The sequence below is a fragment of the Chiloscyllium punctatum genome, chromosome 7 (assembly GCF_047496795.1).
Source record: "Chiloscyllium punctatum isolate Juve2018m chromosome 7, sChiPun1.3, whole genome shotgun sequence".
Taxonomy (NCBI): Eukaryota; Metazoa; Chordata; class Chondrichthyes; order Orectolobiformes; family Hemiscylliidae; genus Chiloscyllium; species Chiloscyllium punctatum.
Genome location: NC_092745.1, coordinates 39,284,396 through 39,294,807, shown reverse-complemented (window position 1 = coordinate 39,294,807; position 10,412 = coordinate 39,284,396).

The following is a 10,412-nucleotide window of genomic DNA, read 5'->3' as shown; positions in this document are numbered from 1 at the left end:
ACTTAACCCTAACCCTAACCCTATCCTTACTGCTGCTCCCTGTTTCTAGCTTTGTATGTCTGTGTTATCTTCAATCTCTGCCCCTGGATATTGATTCCTCTACTCATGGAAAAATTGCCTTCCTGTCCACTCTATCTCTGCCCCTCATAATCTTATAGCCCTTTATCAGGTTCCCTCTCAACCTTCACTGCTCCAAGAGAAACAATCCCAGCCTTTCCAATCCTTCCTCAGAGCTCAGACCCTCCAGGCCAGGCAGCATCCTGGGAAATATCTGCACCCTCGCGAGTACAGTCATATCCTTCTCATAATGTGGCGACCAGAATCTGTCTGTCTGTCTGTCTGTCTCTCTTTCACTAGATACTCTTTACTCCTGGCCTCACACCCACTCTGTCTTTCTCTCTCTTTCCTCCCTCTCAGTCACACAGTCTCATAACCAACCTCACTCTCTCTATATATCTAGTCTTCAACTTCACCATCTCTACCTCCCTCTACCTCTCTCTCTATCTCCCCATTTACTCATCTTACACAGCCTCAGACTCTCACTCTCTCTTTTACACACACACACACACACACACTGTCTCTCCCTCTCGCTCTCTTTCTCTCTCTCCCTCTCTCTCTTTCCCACAATTTCTCAGGTGGAAACAGTTAAATACAGGGTAAATCTCCCTCTGCTCTGCCCCACTAATGGATGTTAACCCTTGACCCCAGGAACATGTCTACTCCTGGAATAAAGCCCTATTTCCCACACTGACAAGGATTTGGCCTTTCTCTCAGGAAGACGACCAGATTCTTGTCAAATGAAGGGCAGTTCTATGCTGTTGGCCTATTCTCACTGGGGACTGGTTTGGACAGAAACCTCATTCCATGAAGGCCCAGCAGAGAGAGGAGATCCTCAGGCCATCAGTGTGAGCTGGAGGGACAGGACAGGCTCTGACCCATCCTATCCATTCACAACATGTTCCAATCCTTTCCCCTCTCCTTCCCTTTCCATGGTCAGGCTCCAGTTTTACTGGGATGAGGATTGGACTATCACACAGTTACAATAGAAAGGAAAGGAGCTGCACACTCATGCTATTGTCCATGTCCCATTGGACAGTCAAATGGAGACCAGTAAGCATGGAATTCATTCCCACTCTCCAGTAAAGACCGTTAAACTTGGGCCTCTTTGCCACTGTTCGTCGAATCAAGAACAGTAAATATGGGTCTTCTTCCCACTCAATACTCCAGCAGAGACTAGAAAACATGAATCGTATTCCTGTTGGGCCCTCCAGTAGAAACCAGATCAGAAAGACCTCAATTTCATTGAACTCTCCAGTACAGACCAGTAAACATGGACCAGCTTCAAACTGGAACCTCCCGTACAGACCAGTAAACAAGCGACTTCTTGCAACTGGATCCTCCAATCGAGAGCAGTAAACAAGGATCTCATTGACGGAATGAGGAGCAGGAATAGTAATTCAGCCCTTTCAGCCCATTTGCCATTTAACATGATTATGGCTGATCTTATCCTCATCTCCACTTTCCAGACTGCTCCCTATTGCCTTCTATCCTGCTTTTCATCAAAAAGATATCTGTTTCTTTCTAGAATCTGTTCATTGATTCCATCTCTACTGCGCTCTGGGGGCAGTGATTTGCACGGATTCTCTACCCTCTGAGAGAAGTAGTTAGAATCGAACAGAATCCCTAAGTATGGAAACAGGCAACAAGTCCACACCGGCCCTTGATAGAGCATTCCACCCAGACACAGTAATCCTATATTTCCCTACACATCCTTGGACACTACGGATAATTTAGCACAGCTAATCCCCTTAATATGTACATCTTAGACTGTGGACAGAACACCCAGATGAAGCCCATGCAGACAAGGGGATAATGTGTCAACTCCACACAGTTGCCAGTGGCTTGGATGGAACCGGGTCCCTGGACTGTGATGCAGCAGTGCTAACCACTGCGCCACCAGGCCACCTACAATTTCTCCTCATCTCAGTTTGATCCTACCTCTCTCAGTCTATAACTACGACCTATTGTTTGAGACTGGCCCACAAGAGGGAACACCTGTTTCATGTCTGCCTTATCAATCCCCTTAAGTATTTTATATACCTCACTCAGATCTCCCCTCATGCGACTGAATTCTAGTGAGTATAAGCCCAAGCTATTCAACCATTCCTCATATCACAGCCCTTTCATCCAGGGAATCAGTCTGGTGAACATCCTCTGAACTGCATCCTGCACCACCATATCCTTCACCAAGTAAGGAGACCAAAACTGGTCACAATACTTCAGTTGTGGTCTCACCAATGCCTCGTAGAATTGTAACAATATATCTTTATTTCTGTAATCCAGTCCTATTATTATAAATTCCAAGATTCCAATTGCTGCAAGAAATGCCAACATTCCAATTTCATTGAAATCAATTGGAACCTCCAACAGAGATCAGGAAACATGGGCCTCCATCCCACTGGAATGTCCAATAGACAGCAATAAGCCTGGGCCTCTTTCCCACTGGACCCTCCAGCATTGGAGCTTCAAACCCCACATCCTCTCCATCACATAGGTCTCTTATTTTAATCTCCACTACATTGTTTGTCTCTGCATTACATCAGCCCCTTGACCACAGAAACTCTTATTCCTGCTCATCTCACCTCCAAACTCCATGATTCTGATGACCTCCCCCAACTTCTTCCATCAATGTTCCATAAATTCCAAATTGTCTGAAATGGAGTGGCCCATTCCCTATATAACACCAAGGAGTAGATGGCCAGATTTGATATTAGTAATGAGTTGGAATGTTACGAAGAATTGGGGTGGTCAGAATTGGTCAAACTGAGGGTGGCTCCTGCAGTTGAATATCCTGCTGGCAGGCTCCAGCGTTTTACAGACAGAATGGGGAAGTGTGCATGGTAGGGATATATTGTAGGGCTCCATTTAACTAACCCCTCAGCATCAAGTGTCCCTCAGGAGGGGAGAGAGAATATTCAGGGTCCTGAGCTCCATTTCCCAGCCCAGGAAGTTTGTCTCCCAATGGATGAATGAGATACCAATTTGGAGCGCAGGTTAGGGGCAGTCTCTGCTGTAGACCAGGTCTACAACAGGCAACAGAAGATCGAGCTGAAAAGGCAAAATTTGCTGCCATATGAAGACAGAGAGAGGGGCAGTGGGACTAATTGGATCACTCACAGACACGATGGGCTGAATGGTCTCCTCCTGTGCTGGGGGAGCAGAATTAGGATTGAATTGAGAAGGAACTTCTTCACTCAGAGGGTTGTGAATCAATGGAATTCTCTGCCCAGCGAAGTGATTCCTCAGTAAATGTTTTCAAAGCTAAGACAGGTAATTTTATAAACAGTAAAGGAATTAAGGTTTATGGTGAGAGGGTGGGTAGGGGGAGCGGAGGCCATGAAAAGATCAGCCATGATTTTACTGAATGGCAGAGCAGCCCAAGAGGCCAGAGAGCCTGCTCCCGCTCCTAGTTTTAATGTTCTTATGTGCTGTCAGATTCCAGGGAGTGCAGATGGTTCACAGTTTTCTCCCGTCTCAGTAACAAACGTACAGCTGCTCTGAGCTCCTTCTTTCACTTCCTCAATTGGTGAAGTTTCAACTTTGTGATCTGCCGTTATTTTAACACTGGGGCTTTCTGCTGTGGTCAGAATCTCTAATAATAAGTGTCCCATCAGTGACAATCACAGCAGCTAAGAGCAGTCAGGACTGAGGAGCCAGGCTCACTGGGAAACACATTGGGAAGATCAAAGCCATCCTCTTCATCTGCCAGTACAAACTCCATCCCTCTCCTTGAGCATTGTCTACTGCTCAACCAGACTCTTTACAAAAACAGATTACCTCAGCAGGTCTGGCTGCATCTGTGGAAAAGGTCAAAGTTAACTTTTCAGGTCAAGTGACCCTTCCTCAGAACAGTTTTGAAGAAGGTTCACTTGACCCAAAATGTTAACTCTGCTTTTTGTCATGGTGCCAGACCTGCTGAGCTTTTTCAGCAATTTCTGTTTTTGTTCCTCATTTACAATAACCACAGCTTCTTTTTAGCTTTTATTTAGTATCGGACTCCTTACAATCTTGGCCTTATCTATGAGGCTGCCTTGAGGATCTAAAATTTGAAGCAACAAGTATATGTAGATTTTTACTAACCACAAAATGGCTTTTCAATTTGAAATAATACAACAAAATGGCTGAGAATAGTGATTGAACCCTGTGAACTTGTACTGCTGCATTAAGCTGAAATCCAAAGATAAGAGGACAATGGAGTTTTCATAAAATGAATACTGACACATGAATTGACCATTTAACTAACTTTGAACAGCTACCATGGCATGATGACTTACGTAAATAAAATTTCTTTCCCAGAGAATGTCATTGGATTAGCCTGTTGTCAATCATGTCACCGAATGACAGTGGATTGATTTTCTTGTAATTAAGAACTCTTTCCCAGAAACTATAATTGGATTAACTTGCTATAAATCATGTCACCTTATTATATGTGATTGGTCTTTCTTGTAAATTAAGGCTGTACTAGTTCTAAAAAATATATAAATAATGTGTAATTTTTGAAAGTAATTGTGCAACTTCACCACGGAACACAGATGTTTTAACCTTGGTGCTGCTGGACAAAATTGCATCAACGTGTTTTAATTCAATAAACTAATGACCCTTGCTTTTGTACAGACCGCAATCCATTGATTCTTTTGATTGATCTCGAACCAATAGGCCCCTCTTGAGGGGTCTTCATCTTCAATCTGAGCCCCACAAATCCTCCACATCACAGAGATCACTCACTGAAAATCCCAGGTGATCATTCAAATGTTGTCCTTGGCCACAACACAGCCACTGTCCTCTGTAACCTTCAGCTCATCCCAAATTCTGCTGCTCATATCCAAATTCGCACCAAGTCCCATCCCAATCCCCCACTGTCCTCACTGACCTACAATGGCTCCTGGCCCAACAAAACCTCGATTTTCTAATTCTCATCTTTGTTCTTAAATCCCTCCCTGTCCTTCTATCTCTGTAACCTCCTCCTAGTTGCCTCACTCAGTGTGGTCAGCAATCTTGGATATATGGCTCTCTATTCCTTCATCCAAGTTATTGAGAAATATCGTGAAATGCTAAGGTCCCAGCACAGATCCCGAGTGAAACCAGTATTCACTTCTTGCTCATTGGAGGAGACACACATTATCAATCCGCTCTATCTCCTACCCCCAAACGAATTCCTAACCCAAGGCAAATGCTTTTCTTGAATTCAGTATGGTTCTATGCTGATGAACAGTCTCTCAAACAGTGAAACTTGGAACAGGAGTAGGCCATTCAGCCCTTCAAACCTGTTCCGCCATTCAATATGATCATGGCTGATCATCCAACTCAGTCACCTGTTCCCACTTGCTCCCCATAACCTCTGATCCTTTCCATCCTGAGATCTATATCGTGCCATTTCTGGCAAACATTCAATTGGTTGGGATAAACTGCTTTCAGTGACAGAAACTTCCACAGGCTTCCCACTCACTGGATGAAAAAGTGACTCCCCATGTCAGCTCTAAATGGCCCTTCCCATGTCCTTAAATTGTAATCCTCGGTTCTGGACTCCCCAGTTATCAGGAACATCCTGCCTTGTCCTGTTAGGTTTTTACAGGTTTCAATGTTAGTCCCCTCAATCGTCGAACCTCCAGTGAATATAATCCTCACTGATCCAGTTTCTCATCAGATCTAAGTGCTGTCATCCCAGGAATCAGTCTGGTAAACCTTCACTGCCCTCCCCCCACAGCCAGAACATCCTTCCCCAGATAAGGAGACCAAAACTGCACTTAATACAATCATAAAATCACACATTAGAGAAGAGTCCCTTCAGCCCATTTAACCTGTACCAGCCAAACCACGCTAAACCTACACTGATCCCACTTTCCAACAGAAGGGCCATGGATTCAAATGTTATGAAAATTCAAGTGTTCATCCAAGTACTTTTTAAAGGTTGTGAGATTTGCCATCTCACCTGCCATCCCAGGCAATGCAAACCAGACCCACCACCACTCCCTGAGTGAAAACCTGCTCTTCAAATCCCCTCTAAAGCTTCTGTCTTTCACGGTGAATGTGCACCAAAGTCTGAGTAAGGGGAACAGCTGCTTTCCCTTCAGTCTGCCCATTCCCCTCATACCCATTTACACCTCTATCAGGTCCCCCTTCCACCTTCTCTGCTTCAAAGGAAACAACCCGAGCTTATCCAGCCTCTCTTCATCACGGGATGCTTCATCCCAAGCAACATCCTGGTATCTATCCTCTGCACGCCCTCGAGTACAATCCCAGCCTTCCGATCGCGTGGTTACCAGAACTGCACACAGTACTCCAGCTGTGGCCTAACCAAAGTTCTGTACAGCTCTAACATACCTTCCCTGGTCTTTTCATCTATACCTGAAATGATAAAGGCAAGTGTCCCATATACCTTCACAAATATCTTCTTCACCTGTTACACCTTCCAAGTTCCATCTGACTCTGATCTGCCCATCTCACCAATCCTCCTGTAGCCTAAGACCTTCATCCTTATCTGCCAAGCCTTGTGTCATCTACAAACTTAGTTATTATCCACTCAACCACCACCAACCCCACCCCCCCCCCCCCACCCCGTACCTCTCACCTTCTCATACTTATTGTTTCATTATAACCTGAACAATAAGGGGCCCAGCACTGATCCCTTTGGTATTGTACTGCACACTGGGCAGTCACACAAACAGCTTTCTGCCTCCACCTTCTGTCTCCTGTCTCTGAACCAATTTTGGTTTGACTATTCCAGGTGTGGTCTCACTAAGGACCAATAAAATTACAGCAACACATCCTTGCTCCCGCACTCAAATCCTCTCACTATAAAACCAACATACCATTTACCTTCTTCACTGCCTGCTGCACCTGCACGCTGACTTTCAGTGACTGGTATACACGGACACCCAGGTCTTATTGCACCTCCCATTCCCAAACTATCACCATTCAAATAATAATCTGCCTTCCTGTTTTGCTACTAAACTGGGTAATCTCACTTGGAGATATTACTCTTAAGTTCCTTCATCTAAACAATGAACAATTATTGTGAATAGCTGGATCCAGGCCAGTGGTACCCTTTCAGAAAAACGGCAGTTTATTTTTAGTCTTTGTTTCCTGCTTGCGAACCAGTTCTCTATTCATGTCAGTTCACTGCCCCCAGTCCCATGATTTTTAATCTTAATCACCAATTCCTTCTGTGGGACTTATTAAAAGCCTTCTGAAAGTTCCAGATAAACCATATCCATTGGCTTCCCTTGTCAAATTCATTGGTTACATCCTCAAACAATTCCAGTCCATTTGTTAAGCATGATTTTTCTTTCCACAAACCATGCTGACTCTGTCTAATCCTCTCACTGTTTTCCACGTGCTCAGTGATTAAATCTTTCATAACGGACTTGAGTATTTTCCCCAATACCAACGTCAGGCTGACTGGTCTAAGATGCCCAGTTTTCTCTCTCCCTCCCATTTTAAATAGTGATGTCACATTAGCAACTCTCCAGTCACTTGGAACTGTTCCAGAATCGATAGAATCTAGAACGCCAATGTTTCCAAAATATTTGGGCGCTTCCTGAAGTAATCTGAGATGTTGAATAGATTAGATTACTTACAGTGTGGAAACAGGCCCTTTGGCCCAACAAGTCCCCACCACCCCGCCAAAGCGCAACCCACCCATACCCCTACATCTGCAGTCCTTACTTTCTACTATTAAACATTAAACAGTTTTAATTTCAGAAACTTTAATTGGAGTCCCAATGCACTGTCACCACGCACCATCCCCTCCCTGCTCGTTCAGAGGGAAATGTGAGTTCTCAGGGTTTTCAGCTCACCACTGAGGAAAATACAGGTTTAAAATGTATCCAGTTGCTGAAGTTCTTGCCGTCGGTTCTCTTGGCTCAGAACAGGGGGAAGGTCTTGTTCGGATTGCGATTGGTTGGCTTTCCCACTCTCGGATTTGGTTCCTGGTTGCAGCTTTTCTGTTCAGCCTCTGTGGTTCTTGGTTCTGAAGCTGCTTGTTGGAGCTTGCTGAAGCTGCTCCTGCAGAAACTTGTTGTTGAAAAGGCTCACCCTCAGATTAGGGCTGTCTGTTACACAGACTGTGTGCCCCATTATCTCCCCTCAGATCTGTGTTGGCCAATGTGTTTCTGGTGTTCCCTTTGGGGTCAGTTGGCTTCCTGACAGTTAAGAATGTATCTTGATTGATGTTGAATGCCTAATATCCCTGTGAATAAATATTGATAGTGTTGAATGTCCAGTATCTGTACAGGTTCCAAAGTGTCTGTGTTAGTAGGCCGAGGTATAAAAGTGAGGTTCAGTCTGGAGAATGAGGTCTGGTTGGTGTCTCTTTACGGGTTGAGGTGTGAACTGGAATTCCAGGCAGAACAATGGTTCCAGGCAGCCATCTCCGTGTCTCTGTGTTTTCCCAGAGCTCAGCCCAGCTGCCTCTTTATTTTTAAAAGGTTTTTAAAAATCCTGAGTTTTAGATAATCGGGAATTTTGCTCAATCCTTCACGGGAGAATTCCAATTACTCTAACAGTTCAATCAATTGATTCTCCAACAAACATTGAGCTTCCTTTGTTACGTTGGCCAGTTTCTCTGGGTTTAACCCAAATGGGTTTTGTTTTATTGGGTCTGAATTACCTACATCCACGTCATGTTTGATTAATGTGGGACACACAAGTGTATCTTTGAAAGACCATGTATCAGTGCAGAATGTGGCCGTTCAGCCCATCAGGTCTGCCCTGCAATTCCATCACAGTTAATTTGTTTGTCAACCCCATTCTCCTGCCTTCTCTCCATTACCCTTGATCCCGTTACCAATCAAGAACCTATCTATCTCTGTCTTAAATACACTCAAGGACTTGGCCTCCACAGCACTCTACAGCAATGATCAATCCACAGATTAACCACTCTCTCGATGAAGAATCTCCTCCTCATCTCACTTCCAAAGGATGGCCCCTTCTGAGGCTGTGCCCTCAAGTCCCAGTCTCTCTGCCAAGTGGAAACATCTTCTCCATGTCCACCCTATCCAGGCCTCTCAGTATACTGTGTGTTTCACTGAGATTCTCCCTCATCCTTCTAAACTCCATTGAATACTGACTGAGTACAGGCCTCAACCACTCCTCATACAAACTTCTTTGTATTCTCTGAGCAATCTCCCCCTGTCCCTCTGTTAATCTTTCTCCAGATACAAACATACAGTGTCTGAATTCTCTAATGCCTCTGTGTTTGTTCACGTGACAGGAGAAAGTTCATTTTGGGAATTGTCCAATTCTCTTTGGCTCTCACATTTTTCCTCATCGCCTCCACTACCACACTCACTGCTTAACGCACCTGTACACAACTGAATGGTTTCTCAAAAACTGGGAGAGGAATTAAGGATGCTGCTTTCATCACGTGTTTACCTACAACTCTTCAAGTTATTTTTATTTATTCATTTTGTGGAATGTGGGCAGCACTGGATGGCCAGCGTTTATTGGTCATTCCTAGTTGCTCCTCGAGAAGGTCGTGGGGAGCTGCCTTCTTGAACTGCTGCAGTCCACCTGCTGTGGGTTGACTGTCAATGTCATTACGGAGGGAATTCCAGGATTTGAAGCCAGGAACAGTGAAGGAAAGCAATGTATTCCGACGTCAAGATGGTGAGTGGCTTGGAGGGGAGCTTGAAAGTGGTGCTGGAACTTGAAAATATATCCGCTGCCCTTTTCCTTCAAGATGGAACTTGTCGTGTGCCTTGAAGACGCTGTCTGAGGATCTTTGGAAAATTTCTGTAGTGCATCTTGTAGATGGTGTACACACTGCTGCTCCTGAGCGTTGGTGGCAGAGGGCATGGTTGCATGTGGATGCAGTGCCAATCAAGCGGGCTGCTTTGTCCTGGATGGTGTTGAGCTTCTTGGGTCATATTGGGGTCTGCACCCATCCAGGCAAGTGGGGAGTATTCCATCACACTCCCAACTTGTGCCTTGTGGACAGACTTTCAGGAGTCAGGAGGTGAGGTACTTGTTGCAGTATTCCTAACCTCTGACTTGCTTTTGTAACCACAGTGTTTATTTGTTGAGTCCAGTTGAGTTTCTGATCAATGGTAAATCCCAAGGATGTTGATCATGGGGGATTCAGTGATGGTCACACCACTGAATGTCAAGGGGCAGTAGATTGTTTCCAATTGGTGATGGTCATAGATTGGCACTTGTATGACATGAGTGTTACTTGCCACTTGTCAGCCCAAGCCTGGAAATTGTCCAGATCCTATTGCCTTTGGACACGGACTGTTTCAATATCTGAGGAGTCGAAAATGGTGCTGAACATTGTGCAATCATCAGTGAACATCTCCATTTCTGACCTTATGGAGGGAAGGTCATTGATGAAGCAATTGAAAATATTTTGAGCT